The following is a 24,140-nucleotide window of genomic DNA, read 5'->3' on the forward strand; positions in this document are numbered from 1 at the left end:
TGAAATGCAATATATTCCATGATGAAATTCCGCATGCACATGTATTAAAGATATATTGTTAACTGAAAAACAAATGACAGAATAATGCATTATGTAATCAAACTTCAACAACAGAAGATTTACACATATTCTATAATTTTGGCAATGTTGAGTAAACCTGCTACAAGTGTAGGGGATGAAGGAGGATGAAAACTAGCAGTTCTGCGGTAATTTGAGCTACACAATGAGACCCAATTTTTAAAACAAATAGAGCAGAATTGAAAGAATATCTCCCAAATATTCTTGGTGGTTACATTTAGAAGTTTCAAGAAAGCAATTTATTCTTTGATAATTCCATACATGCATAACACATGTATGGAAGCCCTCTACACTCTAAACCTCATCCTCCCCAACCAACATAACCTCTTTGGACTAAACCCTCATATCGCGTGGATATCTTTATATTTTGCTTCATGACCCCCTGGGTATAACCTGAGCCTTTTTGGTGAACAAGGGCATGATGCTAAACATTTAAACACTAGTAAGACACCAGTGGCTACATCATCTTTTATTGTCCAGCACTGTCCTTAGTTACTGTGAATATGCAGGGTCAATATAATTTAGGGCCTGTTCAGATAGATGTAACTATTGCGACTTCCTGAGTCTCAAAACTGAATAATGCTCAGAAGACAACACCTCTCAGATCTCGTTACCTATTAATTAGCCCATGAAAGAAGCCAAGCCCTGAACATCACCTTATCTCTAAACTGGAAGTTATCTCCAATGGGTATTCATTTGAAAATAAAAACTTACTTTTCTCCAAGGGACTCTCACTGGGTACACAATTCAATTTTAAGGGTAGACTGCATAAAAAGCACTAAGGGTACTCAAAATTATCTTTGGAGAATCGTCTCATAATCCGTTAGGACATTTCCTTCACAATTTCTTTTCCTTTTTTAATTTGTTTAATCATCTATTAATGGTTACTCTGTTTGATTTTGTATATATTGTTTCCTGGTTTTATGTTTCCTAAGAGTTCTCTAGTATGTTAATGGAAGCCTGGGTCCCTGTGTCTGTACCTGATTCTTTTGCCTTTTATTGGCTCTTTGCTATCTGCTTGTTTTGTTCTACTCCAGTTCATTAACATTTACTTTAATTTTGACCCTTGGATGATTTTTAGTTTTCTACTGAGAGTCAGAAAGAATGTAGATACAGGTGACAGGAGAGGTATAGAAGAAGGGGGAGAAATAGAGGGAAGAAGAACCGTAATAAAATATATTGCATAAAAAAGTCTAATTTAAAGAAAAGAATTTTAAAAACATACTTTCTATGGCCTGTCCTTTCCCTTTTCTCAAAGTCCTAACTAGTTTCATATCAAAAGTTTTAATCACTTTCCAACTCTCAGAAAGTGATTTGTTTACAGCCAATCTGGAACTGCAACTATGTGGGTTAAGTTTCTGCACGCTTAAAGTAATGCAGTAGGAGAGTCTTTAAATGCTTTCAGAGACATCAATCATTGAGGTACACTGGGTATTTCACATGATGCATGTTACAAATTTTCAATGGGAAGATATACATTTTTGATACTTCAGTTTTCATGAAACACTTCAAGATCAAAATAAAAGTTGCATGGGATATAATCATGGAATAGGTATGTTCCTTTGAAATTTTAACAATTAACCAAATAATACTAAAATACCATTAATAAATCAGAATATATTATATCCTTTCAGTATAAAGACCATGCTGCAGATAGACGTGTTTCTGTTTTTTTTTTTTTTTTTTTTTTTTTTGGAGTTGGGAACCGAACCCAGAGCCTTGTGCTTGCTAGGCAAGCACTCTACCACTGAGCTAAATCCCCAACCCAATATATTGTATCCTAAGCCCATGTCAACATGGCAATTAAGAAATAGAAGTAGATGTGTATCATTGGATAAAAGCTGTTTCTGGAGAGGCATTATTTTATTTCTGGGATAATTTCACTTCGTTGGTACATGGGATAAATCAAAGTCTGTTAATGAAGGTCTTGCTGTAAAAGACCATTCTTTCAGTAAGGGACTCTCAAATCCTGTTGTAAAGAGCACTAACATTTCAATCAATCATCTGAAGCAATTTTGGCAATGTCTTTATAACACTAAAATGACTGCACAGGAGTTAGTGTTCATCAATATCTCTGCTTCAAGCAGAATACTCATTTCATTGTTGGCATAACAAAATTTCAAAATCAGTTTCATGTAAATTAGATGATGATGATGGTGGTGGTCGTGGTGGTGATGAAGATGATGAAGAAGAAGTCAAAAAAGAACTTTTGGGACAGAAAACAAAGTCCATCCTATTTTCAGTGTTTTTCCTATCTTTAGTGTATATAAGATCGACAGTGAAAAATAATCTATAGTAAGTTCTATGTTGAGAAGGAAGAGGTTTAAGCTCATCAATAGTCGACAAACCACCAGAAGAGAAAGCAAGTTTTGTCATGAGGAATTTATAATTATTCTACAAGAAATCATTATCATAACCATAGCAATGAATCAGTTCAATTTTGTAAGGCAGCAAACTGACTTTCAGTGTTTAACTAATATACATAAAGTTATCATGGACAGAGTGCAATCCATGGCTGTCAGGACCAAAGCCCATGGATTTTAGATCTTGGTTTCCTAGGATATTTAAAATGAATGACATAATGAAGGCAATGTACAACCCTGAATGTCTTGCCATTTAAGTCACAAAGACGCCATCCTATATGTTGTGTATCAGGTTAGACCTTTTTTATTCACATGTATTCAGAGTTTCAAAGATTAAAATGGTTGAGGTTAAGAAGAGGACATTTTTCAAGCTGTATTTACCTCTCTAGTGTGCAGTTTGGTTTTGGTGGATCATTAAACACTGTTTAATTTTATTTTATTTGTACAGGTGATAAAATTGAACTGTACATATTAATGACCCTCAGTTGGATATTTCCATAATGAAGACACCATGCACTGAACTAGTGTAACTACCTTTTTCATTGACTTTCCTACAACTAAGCAAAAGTTAGGATACTCTATTCTATTTTTAGGGGTAAAAAGTGACTTGCAGAGGATACAAAAAATCTTAATAGATTTTCAGAATTTTTTTATTTTAGAATTTTTATTTTATTTTATTTATTCTTCATACATATATACAATGTACCTTGATCACACATATCCTTAGCTTGGTTCTACTCTTTCCAAATACATTCTCTTTCCAGTTTCATGTTCTTTATATTTTCCATTAATCTTTTCTTTCTAATCCATTGGTTCACTGAGTACTGCCTACTGACATGTTCCCTAATCTTGTTGTCTTAATCATGTGCAGGACTTGTGCATACAAGTGTAGATGCACTGAGGCCATAGGTCCAATTACTGTGTCATGTCCAGATTGCTTTCTCTCTCTCCTCCCGTTCTTCCATCTCTTTTTCTTCAATGTTTCCCCAGCCTTATGCTCAGCATTCTTCTTCTAACGGTCTTAGCACTTGTACCCGTATCTGCAGTAATTGCTGCACAGTACACCTATACATTTGTCTGACCACAGCTCATGTAAGCTGTAATCTATGGACAGAAACAGTAAGAATTGGAAGGCAGTTTGACAACATGGCTATTTAGCAAAACAGGAATAGTATGATCTTCTCTCTGGCTATCGGAGCAATGGGAAAATTTGACCGTGTTTATACTATGACATCTGACTTTCCTTCTATAGAATAGGCTTAAAATCAAACAAATAGTAGTCTCCTATTTTCATAAGATTTAGATATTTGTCTTCATAATTCTGTTTTTTCAATCGGGACAATGATATCTAGCTTTATCAATATACATGCCAATGTTGAAATTTTGCTCTTTTCATGCTTAAGTAAAGATCTAGTGTCAGTATATGTTATTCATCCCATTTTGAAACATGGATATTGTGAAAACTTAGAAGATAATTCATTTAATGAAGGTATCACAGGAATATACACATAGATTCCTTCAGGTACATATTTCATCAGTGGTACTATTGAATCACAAGTGATTTCAGGTTTTAATTTTTATATTGATTTCTATAATAGCTATATTAAAATTTAGTCCAAGAAACTGTATACTAAGTTTCTTTTTTCCAGCAACACAGTATAAGTATTGTCATTTGTGTTTAAACTTCACCAATGATTTGTGTGTTTAGTATTTTTCATGTACTTTTTGATAATTATTGTGAAATTATTTTAACCATTTATTCAAATATGTAACATATTTCTGAAGAATAAGATATATTGGGTCTTATGTTATGGATATGATCGCTATGTCAGATAAAGATTTGGAAAAAAACATTCTTTTATCATGAGGTAAATTGCACCATCATTGCACTGATTCTTCTGCTAAGTAGTTTCAAGTGCTGTTCATATATATATATATATATATATATATATATATATATATATATATATATATTAGGAATATCTATGGGAAATTGAAGGAGAGGAAAATGTATGACCAAAACTATGTTATATGTTAAATATATGGAATCCTCTGTTCCTGTATTTGTTCATGACAAAAAGCATGTTATTAAACGGGAATTTACTTTTATGTTCCCTAATATAGATCAATCCTCAACACTCAATCATATTTCAATTGCCTGCTGTCCTAGTGTATGATACATCTATGCCTGCTTTCTGAAGAAAATTGCATTCCCAACCACTTATTTATGAACTATCCAAATAGAAGTCCACCAGTAGAGATTGGATTTAAGAGCACAGTAATAATTTAGAGTGAGACTGTAATCTAGGAGATTACTGTAAAATAAATAGCAAATTTAGTAATTATGTTTCTTAATTTACATGCCTAACTTTGCCCTCTCTATTGCCCCTTCCTCCAGAGTCTCTGACACAATCATCTTCTCTCCTAAGATGATGACATGCCTAGGTTGCTCAAACTCTGAAATATCAAGTCTCTTCAGGATTAGGCACATCTTCTCCAACTGCAGTCAGATAAGCTAACTTTGTTTGGGAACAGATTCCTCAGTCAGGCTACAACTTGACTACAACAGGACATCCCCCACTCAAGTTTTTGTGGAACCCACATGAAGATTGATCTACATGTCAGCTCCATATGCACTAGGGCTTAGGTCCAGCCTGTGCATGATTTTCGGTTGGGATCTCAGTCTCTAAGAGCTCTCAGTGGTCTAGGTTCATTGACACTGTTGTCTGCCTGGTGCTTTCCCATGGGATGGGTCCCTATTTGCACTGGCAATTCACTCAGTCCCTGATTTTCTTTTAGACTTGACAAAATGTCTGTAGAAAGTTTTGTGAGTGTACTTGTTTCTTTATCCCTCCACTGTTGGTCCTTCCTGACTAAAGGAGTTGGCCTATTCATGTTCCATATCACCAATGTAAGTGACATCTTAGGTCACCCCATTGATTCATTGGTACGTTCCTTATCCTAGGTCTCTTTCTCTTCCTGGAGATTTCCCCTAACTCCTCATCTCCATAAGTTCAAGATTTCCATTACTTCTCTTGCCTATATCGCCATATCTTCTGTCCCTTCCCACACGTAATCCACTCTCCACTCCCTTCCTTCTCCCATCCATTTCCTTCCCTCATTCTGCCTCCAAGACTATTTTATTCCCCATTCTAAGTGAGAGTCAAGCATCTGCACTTGGGCCTTTCTTCTTGTTTATCTTCTTTGGATCTATGAGCTTTGTGGAGCGTATCCTATAGTTTATGGATAATATTAACTTGTAATTGAGCAATTTCAACAACCCTGAAGAATTATATTTTTATAGTAGTACTCGACATTGAAATTTATAGTTTAGTATGAGTGAATGTCAGGAAGGGCAAAAATTAAGCAAAAAGCAACTTAAAACATAGATCAAATCACAAATTTTACCAGTTGATACTCTTATAATAATACCAATTACTACTACCATAAGTAATTATTATCTTACAGGTGATTTTTTAAATGATACCAAAACTTGGCAGGCAAGTGATGTTTCTACCAAATAATTATGGATAGTATGACTAAGATTAAATAAGTTAAATAGATTGTTTTCATTTTCATATCACTTTCTGGCATTTTTCCTCAAACATGATGTATATTACATTAAATATTAAGGTATTAATTTTAAATTTTAATATTTATTTTAACCTAACCTATAAAGTAACTGGTTGCCTTATGTCATGTTTGTAAACATTCAACTTCATCCTTCTTTCCTCAGTACTTTTTCCCCACCACCACTATGTCCCTAACACTTGCACTATTCTGTCTGTGTTATTCTTACTTCTACATTCATACCGCACATGTTCAATAACTGCCAACCTATACTGTTTAAAACACTACTTTCTAGTTCATGAGACACATTCCAGTTTAATGAATTCAAACCACTCACAGCTTCACATAGATACAAGTATGTGAAAATGAGATTCTATTATCTACATGAGAAAGAACACATCGTATTTCCCTTTCTGAGTCTTTGTTACCTTTCTCGGAATATTTTCTAGTTACATCTATTTTCCTGAAAACATCATAGTTTCGTTTTCCAAGGGGTGAATGAAATACCATTGTGTATATTGTGTTAGTCTTTCCTTTCTACCTATCAATGAACATTCCTTACTATTCTCAATAAAAAAGCAATAGATTTCCTTAGGAATAATGATGAGAAAGCTCAGATACAGAAGTCAAGATTTATTACTGACAAACCAAGAAAAAATTTTTCAAAGATGAAATAATAACATATTTGTGTTTATAGTAATTAGAGATTTGTATTTTCATAAATGTTATTGTATTCATAATACTGTATACTAATTAATAATGGAAAATATTTAATAATTTAGAGAATGTTTGTAAAATTGACAATCACTAAGTGATATTTCCACTAAAAATTAATCTTTTTATAATATATATATATATTTAATTTACTTTCAAAATAAAGCTCATTAAGAAGTTACTGGAATAAAATTCAGTAACACAACCAAAGACCTGTTATATGAATGAACAGCAGTTTAGGTGTTATTGAATACCTCTCCAGTTAAATTAAGAGACTTAGAAGGAGTTAGCATTTTAATAGAAATTCACATGTCAAACAAGATACAATAAAATCCTGAAACTCTAGCCAGATGGTTACTATGCATTCCTATCTGCAAAGGTTTCTTCACACACATGGTACATGAAGAGTATGTATATATGAGAAATATATATTCATATTATCATTGTAACTTTCTTCATAAACCCAAGCAGACATGTATCTATTTTGTGGCTTAAAAAGTATGTACAAAGTACGGCTTTTGATAATAACACTAATATTTCAAAACTATCATGTAAACATGCTAAGACCTTAATACAAAGGACAGAGGTTTCAGAGCAACCATAATTTTTTTTTTATTAACTTGAGTATTTCTTATTTACATTTCAAGTGTCATTCCCTTTCCCGCTTTCCGGGAAAACACCCCCCTAATCCCTCCCGCTCCCCTTTGTTATGGGTGTTCCCCTCCCCATCCTCCCCCCATTGCCGCCCTCCCCCCAAAAATCTAGTTCCCTGGGGGGTTCAGTCTTAGCAGGACCCAGGGCTTCCCCTTCCACTGGTGCTCTTACTACGATATTCATTGCTACCTAAGAGGTCAGAAACCAGGGTCTCTTAAGATGAAAAAGAAAAATTTTCTAGGTACACAGATATGCATAATGAAGTCCCCAGCTAACCAATACCAGAGGGGTAAAATTTATTGTCCTATATATTCCATAGAATACTCTCTCCCAGTCCGTTGTCCCTTAGCAGACTTTTTTCCTTATCTTTCTGTTTCTTATCTTCTCAGAGGAGGTTGTATTTCTCACAAAATTTGTTCAAATCATCAGATCTGGACTTCAATAAAAAGAAGCTGTATACTTTAGAGGAAAACCAATTAAAGGTTCTCATTTTTTATTGTGCAACATTTTAGATTAGATTTTGTATGCTTAATATACATCTATACCTTAGTCATTACCTTTCAAGATTGACCTGAAATCCACCATTCTAAATTAACAATGTGAAATCCCTTTAGCTAATCACAGAAAAACTTTCAAACTGTATTTACATAGGTTTATTTAATAAAAATTCAGCTTGTAGTTTAAGGAGAATAGTGATGGAAAACATCTTTTCATACATTTTAAGTGCCTTCACATTATTTTAAAGCTAAAATATTGCATTAGACTCAAGATAAAATTATTAACATCTTACTAAAATAAAATGAGATTTTTTTCTTTGTATACTACAGAAGTTGTAACTGAACTTTTTTCGAGACAGTGTTTCTTTTATATCCCTGGCAGTACTAGAACCCTATCTTTCCGTTTCTCTGTAGACCAAGCTGGCCTTGAACTTAGAGTTCTACTGCCTTCCTCTTCTTACCCAGTGCTAAGATAAAAGGCCTGTGCCAGCACATCCAGTGCTTTCTTCATCTTTAACAAGGTCTTATTTGATTATATTCCAAATCATATGAAGTCACTTCCCTAGAAATATCTAGAAGAAATCAAATACCAACATCATATTTTGCACACCTAAATCCCTCATCCCGAGTTCCTGATTGATCTAGTAACCTAGCAAGCTCTCTGAGGGAACTGAAAATAACAAGTATTTGCTTTCATTACAGGAATAAAGAAAAGGCCGTCTCACTGCACAATCTCATGATATCATGGAAGAATTCTTCCAACATTACAAAGTGAAATCTCATAAGGAGCCCTGTATCTGAAGCCACAGTTCCTTATCTTGTGTTTGGTTTTGTACACTGTGACCACCATTTCATTATAACCAGGTTGAACCCAAAGGTATTCTCTGCCCCAAGGATCCATTTCTATCATATTGTCATACTCAGCCATATTCAGTTAAATTTAACCATCGACCACACCAAAGTGAGGATTTATAAAATACCCAACAGAAACCTGGGAAGAAATGCTACAAAAATAAATTCATGCCTAACAAATAAACAAAATATCTCTTACTTGTTGTAACACAGCGTCTATCCATTTTCATTGTTTTGATTGGTTCTGGATATATTCACAAGCCAAGAAAATTGTATTTAAGCCAGGAAACAACTTGTGAGATTTAGTTCTCTCTGTTTATTATATAGACTATGAATACTAAACTTAGATATCAGTTCTTAATAGAAAGCAATTTTACATGTTGTGTCATTTCACTGTTTCTTAGACTTTTTTGTATAATTGAAAAAGTAGAGCTAAAGCCTGTTATTTAATATTTTTCTCAATACATTTCAATTTCTACTCTAATCCTGAATGCTAAGTCCAACTTGGATCTGATTAAGTTTATTGGCCTCATACTTATTTTTCTTAAAATCATGAGGCAATAATTTTATATGCTAGAAAGTATACTTTTGGGAGGACAATTTACTGTAAATTTAGTTCATCCCTTTTCATTATTTTTGTCTGAATGACTTTATTATTTACTAAACTGTTTTAAATTTTTAGAAGTATTGTGTGGTTTTGCGTGTGTGTGTGTGTGTTAGTGTGCCTGTGTGTGGATAAATACCTACATATGTATATTTGATAATTCAAATATAATATGAAAAGAGAAAGTTGCTTGAGTGTTATTGATAATTTATGGACACAGTGAATTTTTGTTTATGCTGTATATATAACCTTGAAAGTATGTACTGTATAATTTTTCAAAAGCAATGTTTAAATATGTATACTACATGAAGCATACTAATTGCAGTTTTAGCTATTTCCACACTAATTTTATCTCTTTAGATGTCTAGAAAGAAATACACGGAAGCATGAATCATCTCTTAACTCCAAATGTAGGTAGACTCAATGATATATCTTGCTTTTGCACATGATTGCTCACCTTTAGTTCATAAATTATATATTTAATTTGCTCTATTTATGTTACAAAGGTGTGGCACATTGCTTTTGTAATGTGTGGCACATTGTATATATGTATTCGTTGATAACTATCTTCTGTCAACAAACATTAAGAACAAATAATTTTTAAACATTATTACAAAATCTAAGATCATTCAGTTTCTTTCATAATCAAATAATAAAATGCATAAATATCAGAAGCATTTCCTTATTTTGACTATTAACAGAAGTATTTAATGTACCATTCCTATAAACATATTTTGATATTATCCATTAAAATATCTTCAAGGAGTAGTTTAAATATTAATGAAGGTAAGTATAATCAAATTGTTAGTATATTTGAATCACAAATGATGTCAGTATTTTACATAGCCAAATATGCATAAACATGTAATTTTAAAACTGGATTCCATAAACGTGAATTTATATATTTCCATTCAAAATCACCTGGGCCTAACTTACACGCATTCTCACAATTACACTGTTACACACACAAACATGCATACATTCTTGTAATTACATACTTACACAGATATTCTTACTTACATAAGCATAGGGAGCAAATGACCAAGCACCAGTGCAGAAAGATGAGCTCCAATCTTTATTACATAAAGAAAAAAATCACTTCGACCCTTTTAATGCTAAGTGAATTAAACCCAAGTGTGTAAGAGAAAAGCCTTGTTCCTTTTGATAAGAGTAAGCCTGCATTGCTATTAAGAAATGACCTGTTCTGTCCCATGGTAAGGAGAAACCAGACTGCACCTTCCGCTCTTTCCAGCTTCTTCTGTTTTCCTCATCTCCTCTGCATTCTGCAGATTGCCCTCTTATGTTACTTATAGTATCTACATTATATCTTTCTACATTTCTTCTCAGCCCAGATATTTTTGGCTCTGTTCTACTAAGCTCCGTTCTCCTTAGCTCAAAGCTGACTTTTCAGCTCGGCCCCTCTCAAGCTCAGTCCATCTGTCTCTGTCCTTCCAGTTCAGTCCTTCTCTCTCAGTCCTTCTTTGTGTTTATTTCTTTCTCCTCAGCATTTAAACATATTTCAGAATACATGATCACATGTTACAAAGTTCATCTCTAGTTCATATGAAAGATCAAAGCATAAATTGAAATACAATTTACAACCGAGAATTTTTACATGAATATTTATCAGGAGTAATTATCTGGCTAAACATTCATCACCAGTGTCAGCTCTATAGGTTCACTGAAGGTCTAAAACCATAGTTGATAGAGAAGTTATTTACAGATAAACCCAGTCAATATCTTATCATCTGTCCTTGCACCTGTAACAAATCATTTCTTCTCTTTTTATGACTCTTGATAACTGTTTTAAAACCTTGTTAATGGGTTCTGAATAGGATAAAGTCTGTTTACTATCTCAGAAGAATTAACTGGTGACACCTGGTAGACTGGCAGAGTTCTCACTGCAATTTTGACTATAAAAAGAGACTTCTAGCAGTCCCACTATAAAAGAGCTTAATAACCATTGGTATAATATTAGAAATTATTGTAGGATCATTATTAAGGGTAAAGAATTCATCTATTTGTCTGTATAGCATCACTACAGGACAGTACAACTTCGTAGCTCTGCAGAGATCTCCTCCAATTGGGTGTGCTCTTACTCAATGATTGTTATATATTTCTAATAATAACAACAGGAATAGCATTTCAATAGCAGGAAAATTTCCCAAAATGTATCCCTTACAGCCTAGCTTAATAAGGGCAAACAAGTTGTGGACTATAAAATAATCCAAGGCTGTCCATCTGAGGATGACCACCTGCTAGTTATTAGCTTGTCCTCTTATGGCTCCTGACACTTTCCTCTCAGTCCCACATGGTACCTTCTCCAAAACTGACAATAACATCCATCACGAAACATGCCTCAACAGATACAAGAAGATTGAATTAATTCCATGCATCCTACAAGATCATTACAGACTAAAAATTGTCTACAATAACAACAAGAACAACCAAAGACCGACTTATACATGGTAGCTGAGGAATGATTTACTCGAGGAGAAGTTATTCAAATAGAAATAAAGAAAAAAAATTAAAGACATTCTTGAATTTAATGAAAATGAAGGCCTAACTTGAGAATACAAAAAAGCAATGCTAAGAGAAAAACTGATAGCTCTGAGACCCTCAACAAAGAAACAGGAGCTATGATACACTAGCAGTTTGACAGAACACTTGAAATCTCAGAACTAATAAAATACAAATACACCAAGAGGACTAGACAATAGGAAATATTCAAACTCCGGACTGAAATCAACCAAGTAGAAACAAAAGGAATTATATAAAGAATCAAGAAAACCAGGAGCTGGTTCTTTAAAAAAATCCAGAAGACAGGTAAATCCTTATTATTCAAATTAAAAATAACAAAATCATAAGTGAAATAGAGATATAACCATAGAAAATGAGAAAACTCAAAAAATTATCAGATCCTACTATAAAAGCCTATACTTAACAGAACTGGAAAGTAAGTATTAAATGGATAATTTTCTAGACAGATACAAGGTACCAAAGTTGAATCACGATCAGATAAACCATCTAAATACTCCCATAACTCGTAAAGTAGTAGAAGCAGTCGTTAATTGTCTCCCAACAGAAAGATCCCTGGACCAGGAAGGTTTAGGACAGAATTCTCTCAGACATTCATAAAATACCTAATACCAATATTCTCCAAACTATTCCACAAATTAGAAATAGAAGGAACACTACACAATTCCTTCTCTGACGCCACAGTTATGCTTATAAGTAAAGCAAACAAAGACCCAACAAAGAAAGAGAATTTCAGATCATTTTTTCATGAATTTCCCTGCAAAAATTCTGAGTAAATTTCTTGCATGCAAATTCCAAGAACACATCAAAACAATGATACATCATGATCAAGTATGCTTCATCCCAAGAATACAGGGATGGATTAATATACAGAACCTAATAACCAATCAGTCTAATCCACTACAAAAACAAATCAATGAAAAAAAACAAGCAATCATCTCATTAAATGCTGAGAAAACATTTTATAGAACCTAACCCTTCATGGTAAAACTCTTGGAAATATCAGAAATTCAAGTACCGTACTGAAGAACAGTAAAAGCAATATACAGGAAACCAGTAGCTAACATCAAACTAAAAGGAGAGAAACTTAACACAATCCCACTAAAATCAGGAACTAGACAAGGACACACACTCTCTCCCTACCTTTTCAATATAGTATTTGAAGTCCTAGCCAGAGTAATTAGACAACAAATGGAGGTAAAGAGATACATATTGCAAAGGAAGTATTCAAAATGTCACTATATGCATGCAGATTATGTGGTAGTATATTTATGTGACCCCACAAATTCCACAAGTGAACTTCTAAGCCTGATAAACAACTTTGGCAGAGTGACAGAATATAATATTGATTCAAACAAATAAGTAACTTTCCTCTACTCAAAAGAGAAAAAGGCTGAGATAGAAATTACGGAAATGACACCCTTGACAATAATAAAGAAGCTTATAAAATAACTCAGATTCACTCTAACCAAGCAAGTGAAAGATATATATGACAAGAAAACAAGTCTCTGAAGAAAGAAATTGAAGATCTCAGAAATTAGAAAGAACTCCCATGTTCGTGTATTGGCAGGATTAATATTGTAAAAATGGCCATTTTACCAAAAGCAACCTATAGATTGAATGGATTCCCCATCAATATTCCAAATCAATTCTTCACAAACATAAAAGTGAAAGTTTTCAAATTTATTTGCAATAAAATAAATCACAGGATAGAGAAAATTATTCTGAAAAAAAAATCATTTTGGAGAAATCACCATCCCTGAGCTCAAGTTGTATTACAGAGCAATTGTGATGAAAAATTGTATTGTATTGGTATTGAGACAGGCAGGTAGATCAATGGAATAGAATTGAAGATGCAGAAAAGAACCCACACAACTTCATTATTGAAAAAGGATCTAAAATCATTCAGTGGATAAAAATTGTGCTGTTTCAACTGAAGGACAGAATGCAGGAGAATGCAAATCAATACATTCCTATCTCCTTGTACACAGCTCAAGTAAAAGTGGATTAAAGACCTCCAAATAAAACCAGAGAAACTGAAACTAATTAAAGAAAAAGCAGGGAAAACCTTGAACACATTGGTACTGGGGAAAATTTCCTGAATAGAACACCAATTACTTTTGCTCTAAGATCAAGAATCGACAAATAGAACTTCATAAAATTTCAAAGTTAGTGTAAAGCAAAGACCACTGTATTTAGTTTCATACAGCAACATACAGATTGGAAAAAGATTTTACCAATCCTACATCTGATAGAGAGCCAATATCCAATATTTACAAAAAACTCAAGGAGAAGATTTACTCCAGAGAATCAAATAACACTATTTAATAGTGGGCTACAGTTCTAAACAAAAATTCTCAACTGATGAATATTGAACAGCTGAGAAGCACCTAAACTAATATTCAACATCCTTAGTCATTGGGGAAAAGCAATTTAAAACAATCCTTAGATTCTACCTCATACCAGTCAGAATGGCTAAGATAAAAAATCAGTTGACAACAGACTCTGGCAATGGTGTGGAGAGAAAGGAACACTCTGTCACTGTTGATAGTGCAAGCTCTTTAAACCACTCTGGAAACCAGGCTGGAGGTTCTGCAGAGAATTGAACATAGTATTTACTACCTGAGGACCCAGCTGTACCATTCGATGGCACATACCCAAAACTTGCTCCCACCTACAACAAGGACACGTGCTCCACTATGGTCATAGCAGTCTTATTTATAAAAGAGAGAAGCTGGAAAGAACCCAGATGTCCCTCAAAATAGAAACAGATTCATATAATGTGGTACATTTACACAATGGTTTGATACTCAGCTGTTAAATAGAATGACTTCATGAAATTCATAGGCAAAAGGATGAAATCAGAAAATATCATCCTGAGTGAAGTAACCCAATCACAAATAAAGGCACATAGCATGTACTCACTAGTAAGGGGGTACTCTCTAGAATGTCCCAGGTACTAGGGATGCGACAGGTTCCCCGGACCCAACAGTGATGACATTAGCCAACATACACAACAGTGATATTGAACCTGAAAAACCACCTGCAGTAGATAGACATAGCCCCCAGTGCAAGGATGGGACCAGTCACCCAGCTCTTATTAAAGCAGAGTTATCCCTGTCTAATGAAAAGGCAGGGGCAAAAATGGAGCAGAGGCTGGAGGAAAGGCCTTCCAGAGATCTGCAGACAACTAACCGGACACTGTTGCTGTTGCTGAGATGTGCTTGCAAACAGGAGTCTGATATGCCTGTTCTCTGAGAGGCTTTGCCAGGAAAGCCAACCATTGAACTGAACCTAGAGATCCCAATGGATGAAGTAGGGGAAGGGATTTAGAATCTGAAGGGGATTGTAATTAGAGGTAGAACAATGATTTCAATTAACCAGACCCCTCAGAGTACCCCTGGCCCTAACCACCAACTATAGAATATACATTGTCTGGTACCCTACATATGTAGCAGAGAACAGCCTCAACTCACATCAGTGGAAAGGGAAGCACTTGGTCCTTTAGATGCTTGATGTCCTAGAGAAGAGCAATTCAGAGAACAGTGATTCTAGATGGGTGAGGCAAGAATGATTGGGAGAGTTGGGGAGGCACCCTCTTAGAAACAAAGAGGAGGAGTATGTGGTGGATGGAGTTTATTAACAGGATCTGGAAAGGGGTTAATATTTGAAATGAAAACAAATACAATGGTTAATAATAATAATAATAATAATAATAAAAATAATAATAATAATAATAATAATAATAATAATAATAATAATAATTATAAAGGAGTGGTATTTTCCATACATTATTTTACTGCTCAGGTTAGCTTGGAACACTTATTGTTCCCTAGATGCATATTTCTTCCTACAGTTCCTGATTGCTTGTTTCTCTGAGGAGTGTAGCCTTAGATCTTTCTCTTCATTCAAAGAAGGCATAACACTTAACTCCTTTCTCCAAGCAAGGGAGATTGTAGATATGTCTGTAAAAGGCGGGAGGTATTTGCACAATCTAATTGGGGATCACCAAAAGAATTATTTAAAAGAAAAGTTTGTAATGCAAACAGTTGTATTCAATCAGCTTACCAGTATTGAAAGCATCCCGGGATTTCTAGCCAGGCAACTGCGTAAGATATCAAGAGACATTTAGAATTTCAATACATGTGACTAGAAAAAATACATTCCATTGTGTAGCATACTCAATATTTCAAAAGTATCATATTGGAAAGAATATTAAGAGCTTTAGGACAAGAAAAAATAGTGATACATCTAGGCAGAAGCATCACAGTAACACCTGGAAGTCACATGGAATTCTAATATCAATCCCATGCATTCTATGCTCTATTCACATCCTCACATGTTCATTCCGTAACACAGTCAACCAGTGATTTTCTAGTCCCTGCAGTCTCTGAGGAGCAAGGGTCTGGATCAGCCTTTCCCATTTGCTTATGATGTTCCAAGACACATCACTGCACCACTGATGGCCTCCAGTTAGAGCGATTTATCCTGTTGTAATATTCGCTTGACCGCACAATGTCCTAAGCACCCCTTTCCCTTTCCATTCATGTTGCTCCTTCCAGAATCCCTTATCTCGGCCCCTGACAGAGAGCAGATAGCACTCTGGACTCAAAGGAAGAGAGTCGATAGGGTTCCTCCTCAATCAGAAAGCTTGGATGATCGCGCCGCTACTACAAATACTGACAAGTGAGGCAGCTCCTGACTAGTCCGTGCAGACCTCGCGACTGCAACGTGCAGACCTCGCTATTGCCCCACGCAGACCTCGTGACTGCCCCAGCAGACCTTGTCACTACCCCGTGCAGACATCGAGACTGCCCCTTGGAAACCTCGCAACTGCCCCATGCAGACCTTGCGACTTCCCCGTGGAGACTTCGAAAGTGCCCGGTGCAGACCTCGCAACTGGTCCGTGCAGACCTCGCTACTGCCCCGTGCTAACTCGAGGACAGCCCCTATCCAACTTTGTTTCCTGAGATCAAGGTTCACTCGAGATTCCCCTGCTTTTCTTTCTGGACTTGTCCACAGTTCTCGGAAGAGAGACCCATACTCAAAGGATACAGCTCAACTGATGTTCACCAAGACTCACCTCTGGGCAAGTACATTCACTGCCCCTTACGTGGTAGTAGCCCATTCACGATTTCTTGTTCAATTTTCTTAACGACTAAACAGCCAGATGTGTGGAGAGAGGCCAGCGAGCCTCATCCGGGACTTTACCCTCTGACCATGCACTGCCGATTTCCCAGCCTCCACAGCCTGGAAGCCCCTTCAGTGTCCCCCCAAGCAGATTATAACACCGGACTCCAATGGGGGAAGCACTTGAAGGGTTCCCAGCCTTCGTCACCTGAGACTGCCTTCAGTGTCCCCGAACCAGATTACAACATCATTCCTCAATGGGGGAAGCACTTGAAGAGCAGAGACCCGAGCAAGTTTGCACCTCCGGGACTACTTACATGGACTCGGCACAAGTTCAGGTGCCCAAAACCCTATGAAGACCAGAGATTCAAAAAACCTGATGCTCGTGTTACAGAAAACCTACAGAAACTCAAAGATCATATAAAGGCTTCAGTCAGTAAGAGGGCCCTAGACCCCAAGAGGTAACTGACTGAGAACAAGAAATGGACAGTTCCACTTCCTCTGAGGGTTCCTTGGGGCATGAGTAATCCACTGACCAAGGATAGCAGATCACTGAGTAACACACTGACCAGGGATACCAGAAGATCTGCTTTACATCCTGCTACTAGAAAAAGAGTGGCCTCATCTTTAGTGCCCATTCTTGGGAAGATGAAAAAAAAAAAAAAACGGGTTATGTCTACTGGGTTTGAAAAAATCTGGACTTTGACGAGTTGGTAGCCAGAGTGCCTGCAACATCTACAAACCACAGTACTGGAGAGAACAGTGAAAGTTTCAGAGAAAACCATACTGTACCTGGGCCACCTTCTGCTGACTCTTCTACTGACAAACTGGGCCAGGTAATATTCACACACATTCCAGGTTCCCAACATCATTCCCTATCTAGACATGGAGAACTTGGATCTCCCATTTTTCCCCAAGATGTTCCTATCCACCCAGGACTTTCCGGAAATAACCAAATGTTTCCAATATTCAATAGGGTTTTTCGACATTTGTCCAGTTGTCCAAAATTCTTCCCATTGATCCTTAACGGAAAATCATATGTTCTCCTCTTCCAGAAGGAGTGTTTTTTTTTCTTCTATTTTCATTAACTTGCAAATTTATTATTTACATTTCAAATGTTATTCCCTTTCTAGGTTATAGGTTTACATTTTCCTAGCTCTTCCCACTCAGCTTCTATAGGGGTGTTCCTAACCCGATCCACCCCCATATTACTTTCCTTCACTGGGGTTTTAGTCTTGGGAGGACCAAAGTCTTCCCCTTCCACTGGTGCCACTACTAGGCATTCAGTGATACCAATGATTTTGGAGTCCCGGGTTAGTTCATGTATAGTCTTTGGGTAGTAGCATGTAACCACTAATGAAGACAAGACAATTCTCTAGATTTAGAGAGATGGAGTATGTAAAGGTTTCCACTGTGTCACAAGAGACTCTCCTGGAAAAGGCACTCTTGAAACTGGTCAATATAAGGAAAGCTGTTCAGCAGGTAGGACATGGAGGTTCTCAGTGACATCATCATCAGGTCCTTCCCGAAAAATCTCTTGTAACCTGGAGAGCCCTAGCTCCTTCTGTGAGGTCAGAAGTGTTGTTGTGACACCACCTGCTTCTCAGATATTCCTTCAGTACATCTAGGGTTTGTAACTGGCCTTTAATTCAGAGTAAACAGCCATTTTTTAGGGAGAGCAAAGAGGATGAAAGGATCCAAGAAGAGGAGAAGGAAGCTGCCCTTCTGTCATGGTATAAAAAAGGAAGAAATACATGGTCCACTGGAGAGCTCAGTGAATCCTGGGTAGGTGTTTAGTGTGTTCCCTGAACAGACAGCATTGATCTGACCCTTCCACATATGGGAATCAAGAGCTGTGAGCCTCTCAGAAGCATCTGGACTTCCCTGTTCTTATGGTTCCTGGAAGTCAGAGAGTTTATATCATTAATTTCTTAATTCCCAAAGCCAAGGGTTGGGAAGGGCACAGTTGATTTCCTGAGAGCTCATGGACTTTTCTCTTTTTGAAAAGAAGAAAAAGGTCCTAAGGAAAAAGGGAGAGACAGGAATTGTGTCCCTAGCTCAGAGAAAACTCCTCCATGGTTTGGATACCTATATTGCAGTTTGTGTCTGACACTGATATCTGGGAGAGAGAAGTGCTTCTAGTTGAGATTTCATCATCTGTCTTTCACTAGTATTACTCTGATTACCATTCCCTTACAGTAATCCTTTAGATTTCAATAGGTGAGATTAGGTAGCAGTTTCTTTTACTTTTTCCATTTTTTTTTTATTTTTTGGCAAAATTCATTGCTTATTTAATTGGATATTTCTATATTTACATTTCAAATGTTATTTTCTTTCCCAGTCTCCTGTCAATATGAGCCCTAACTGACCCCTCTCCCCTTCTTCTATAACCTCCCATACTGCACCTTGACATTCCCTTGAACTGGGAGTCAAACCTGGAAAGACCAAGGGCTTCTCCTTCTATTGGTGCCCAACAGGGTCATCCTCTGTTACATATGCAGTTGGAGCCATAATTCTGTCCATGCACAAAATATTGGGTTAGTACCAGAAATCTCTGGTTCTTTGGCATTGTTTTTCTTATGTAGTTGAAAGCCCCTTCAGTTCTGTTTGGAGCGACACTCTTGATGCCCTCCACTGTTGATGATATTATTATGGTTAGAATTTACTATCACTATTTTCATGGAAAATCCCCACCAAGCTGCAAAATAGTAATACACATTTGGTGGTAAAGAAAAAATAATACTATTTTAAAGTTGTCCTGCTGACTAATAATATGACAAACCTGTGACATTTCTGATACTTTGTGAACATCACCTTATTACCTGACCACACCAGTATTGTATGTTGGTCCTGGGTAAATGTTTCTTACTTTTCCCTGCCCTCTGTTACCCCTGTTATGGTATAAATTCAGCCTTGGAGGAAAATAAAATTGCCGCCCTGGTCAGACTCCTGTCTTAACGTCATTCTTTGTCCCAAGAACCCTTGTCCCAATTCTATTCCAGGCACCCTCTGATCTCTCACTTACAAAAGGCACCCAAGTTGCGGCTCTTTGAAGGTGTCCTGGAGGAGAAAGTCTTTCCCTATTAATAGGCTGGTCTGTCTTCTTTGTTTGTGGAAGACTTTGCTCCTTCTTGGACCTTTGGCTCCCACCCCTAACCCCCTCCCAGAGCTATTGCTGAGTGATGGGACAAGCATTCTACTCTCAACTTTTGTGACAGGACACAGAGAGTCATTCAGGACACAAAGAATAGGGCTATGGGGTCTTAAAGCACTTTGGTGCATCACAGGGACTGTGCTTCCTCCAGACCACAATTGGTTAAGAGATAAGAGGTAAGCTTGAGCAAGTCTGTGTTTTGTGTTCTGTGTTACTTTCTGTTTTGTCTCTGTGTCATGTTTCGCCTTTGTTTCATGCTGACTTGTGTTGTATGCCCCGTTGTCTGAAGGGTTTGAGTCCCAACTGGAGAAGTTTTAGAGTCCACTTGGTGGTCGCTATTGGTCCTGTAAGGGGCTTATGGCTGTGACAGGTCGACTTGCTTGTTGTCACAGGCCATAGGCCCTAGAGGATGCTCTAGGAGGAGAAAGGAATATAGAGGACACTCTAGAGTCACATTGGGAGGTGGGATCAGATGTTCTGCCTCATCCCAGAAACAGCTAAGGTTAAGCTGCATTTTGGGCCAGGTATTGAAGGTAATGGGCATCTGTGGAATTCACTTATAGAATGCTTTTTCTTGGTCTTGTTTGTCTAGTTTTTTTCTTTGGTATTGTCGAGTGTCTTTTTTGGCTGTTGTTTCATTTTTGGACTTGGACTGATGATAGTGTTTGAAATCATGGAACTGTTTGCTTTCTTTCTCAAGAAGTTTTACTTGGTCTACTTGGTGCTTAACTTGGAAATAATTTGCTTGAGAGAAATTGTTTTCTGCCAGGGAACCTGCCTTATCTGCTGGCCCTATTGCAAGTGAGGAGTTGGTCTTCAGCATTAAGTCACCTTCCTTGTTAGTCATCATTGACATACACAGTGCCTCTGATCCTATTCCTGCAGCAGTCAGTTCTTTCCCCTGTGGTCAAAATGCCCCAGGTTGGGAATCAGGGTAGTCCCAAAAATAGTTTCAGAAAGAGTCTGCAGCAGACTGTGAGGAACTTCTTTGTGCCAGACAGAAAAGGCTTTACTCTAGGATGACAAGAGGAGAAAGTCTTAGCACCGGCTCTTCAGCTTACTCCAACTGGAGGCTGTGGCCACGGTCAGGATCAATGTTTTCTTTTTCATGGCCCTCTAACTCAGTGAGGCGGCTTGGTGAATGGCTACCACTGCAGTCCTTGGAGGGCTATACTTCTATTAAAGATCAGTACTCCAATGTTAGTAATCTATTTATTGGTTGTAAGAGTCCGGAAACCCAACACAATTGTGACCAATGCCTCAGGAATGGTAGCCGAAAGCGTCCTTAAAACCAATTGCCTGTAACTATAGTTTACTCTATGATATCTGAGGCTTCAATCGGATAACACCCCCTGGGCAAGCCCCCCTTCAATTCTCAAATGCTATTTTCTCCTGGTCTTTTGGCGCAAGGTCATCTAGCATGTATGACAGCCTGGAAGAAACTTCCCCCTTAAAGTAGACGAACCATACAATTATTTTATCAGCCACTTGGCATCTAGCACTCAGTTCTTAACCATCTCTCTATCCTTTTGTTATTAATTCTTACTGGAAGCCTAGTGTCCTTCAGAGGCTGGGTCTCTTGATAGGCAGAGCCACTGAGCTGACTCTAAGGAGCTGAGCTGAGCTCAGGACAATCAAAGTCCAGAGAGACAGCCGGTAACAAACCAGCTGCCACTCTGCTCTCATTTTTGTTTCACAGGCACAAAGCTTGTGCCTGATTATGGGCTGGCCTTTTTGCCCCAAGAAAGCTGGCCCATTTAGCTATATGACTGAATGCTATTTGTCACCTATCTGGTTGTTCCACGTGCTCTCACCATGTTACCCCCTAGCATTCTTGCCTGGCACCTCACCGCTGTTCTTAAGAATTTTATCACCCAAGACACTCTGTAATTTGACTTAAAATATATCCCATCCTGCTAATATGGATGTCCCAGATTCACATTCTGAAGGTACTAATTTTAAAACAAGGGATGGTACATTCCCTTAAATATTAAATTGATATACTTGGGGTCTTAGAACGTTTCAATCAGAGGTTGATACAGAGATTATAATTACTTTAAAATTGTTAAAAGATACAGTGCATTCTTACTGACCTGCTTTTGGGCAAAAAGATCCAAAGAAGGAGCCCAGCGAGGCACTTAACATGGCGTAAGGTACACGCGACTTCATCTACAGCCTGCATTCCACTCAAAGGACCTGCTTCCTCAAAGAACTGCATCGCTTCAAGAAGAATGAGAAACCTAACACCCACTCCAGGACAGCTAAATTATGTATTCTTCAAAAATGCAATACCATTCATAGGATTTGACTTTTTGGATAATGCAATTATGATTGTTGCAGGAACCCAAATTGTATTGTCTATTTGATTTATTTTGAGACTTTAAAAAATGTCAATCATCATGCTATTTTTCCTTCTATGTATCAACACATTATTTATTTTTCAGTTAATGATGCTGTACATTAATTATTTGGGGTTTGCTTATTCCTTATTGGACATGCATGGGATACCTATTTATCTCCTTGTCTTTTGCTTATATATTTTGGCCCTTGAACATTTAATCATTTATCATCCTTGTTAAGTAACAGGGAGATAATATAACAACAAAACCTATTCACTTATATTATCATAGGCTAACTATTGACGATGCTTTGATGAGGGTCAAGTTCACCTACAAATCTCCGTCCCAGTCCAGGGAAGGACATTTTTGTTCCACAGTCAAATGAGGCCATCATTCTTTTTTGCCTACTGTCCTGATGCCTTTGCTGAAAAACCAAAAAATGCTCACCCCTGCGTGCAGAGCTGGACAGTCATTGATGGATAGAGAATGATATATTCATGAATAAATGGCCTAAGACAGGAGGGCCGACATTAGCTGCTGCCTTATCCCATGATGGGCCCTGGCTATAAGATTCTCTTGGCCATGTGACAAATAACACCCCAAGTTAGACAGACGCAGTTTCCAAGGGGTGCATTCCAGTACATGCATGGGCACTGGTCACTTTTACATTTGAATATATGTAAATTGGAGATGTTGGTTGCAATTCCCTTGAAGCCCTCCATTGTAGATGTTATTATTATGATTAGTGTTAAGTATGACTGGGTTCATGGAAAATCCCCAGTCAGCTGCAGAAGACTAATACAAATCTGGTGGTCAAGAAGATAAAAATATGGTAATGTTGTCCTGCTGATTAATAATATGACAAACCTGTAAACTCTGTACCATCCTTTCAACATCAATCCGTGACCAAACAAATCATGTGTTTTGCCCTGCGTAAATGTTTCTTAGTTCCACCTCCCTCTGTTAACCCTCTTATGGTATAAATTCAGCCTTGGAGAAAAATAAAATTGACGCCTTTTTCAGACTCTTGTCTTGGCATCCTTCTTTGGTCCTTTGTCCCACATTCTCTTCCAGGTACCCTCAGAACCCTCACTTACACAGCATTTGTAATCCCTTCTCAAAATCTACCAACAACATATCAGTTGTCAGTAAACTAGTTTGCCACTAGCATTCACTTCTGTATTTGATATGCTCTAGCTGTCTCTCTTAGGAAGGAGCTATATCCGGTACCTGGCAGAATGCACTTCATAGCTTCATCACTCATATCCAGTTTTGAATATATATATATTCAAATATATATATATTTGGTGTCTCCTACAGCAATGAGGTTAGGTAGAATTTTAGCATGGATTGTGCGCAACTAGCTAAAGAATGTAGAATCCACAAATGACAATGGCAAATAATCTCACTCCTGTTCTTAGGAACCTATTGAGGTTGATGTTTAACTGGACCTCAAGCCATTCCTCTCACTGCCCATCCTCCTAAGTATGATGTATGGCCTGAAGAAATAATCATGGTGGGAACACAGGTAGGTAGATATGAAAGAACTGATACTTAATTGGAAATAGAACCACATTCAATAGTCAATGTTTTCCTTTGTTTTATTGATATCTGCTATTTTTTGGATAAAATAAGCATTTGGGAGTT

At 37.1% G+C, this 24,140-nt stretch overlaps 1 long non-coding RNA gene across 1 annotated transcript in view; it reads left to right on the forward strand.

Annotated features, from left to right (window-relative positions):
• Positions 1-18,520: 18,520 nt before the first annotated feature.
• The window catches only part of LOC120099663 (uncharacterized), a 33,840-nt gene continuing 28,220 nt past the window's right edge, over positions 18,521-24,140 (forward strand). The window contains exons 1-2 of the long non-coding RNA XR_010062341.1: positions 18,521-18,785; positions 23,915-24,021. This is a non-coding gene — a long non-coding RNA (uncharacterized LOC120099663). The remainder of the gene's footprint in view (positions 18,786-23,914; positions 24,022-24,140) is intronic.

The sequence above is a fragment of the Rattus norvegicus genome, assembly GCF_036323735.1.
Source record: "Rattus norvegicus strain BN/NHsdMcwi chromosome Y unlocalized genomic scaffold, GRCr8 chrY_unlocalized_3, whole genome shotgun sequence".
Taxonomy (NCBI): Eukaryota; Metazoa; Chordata; class Mammalia; order Rodentia; family Muridae; genus Rattus; species Rattus norvegicus.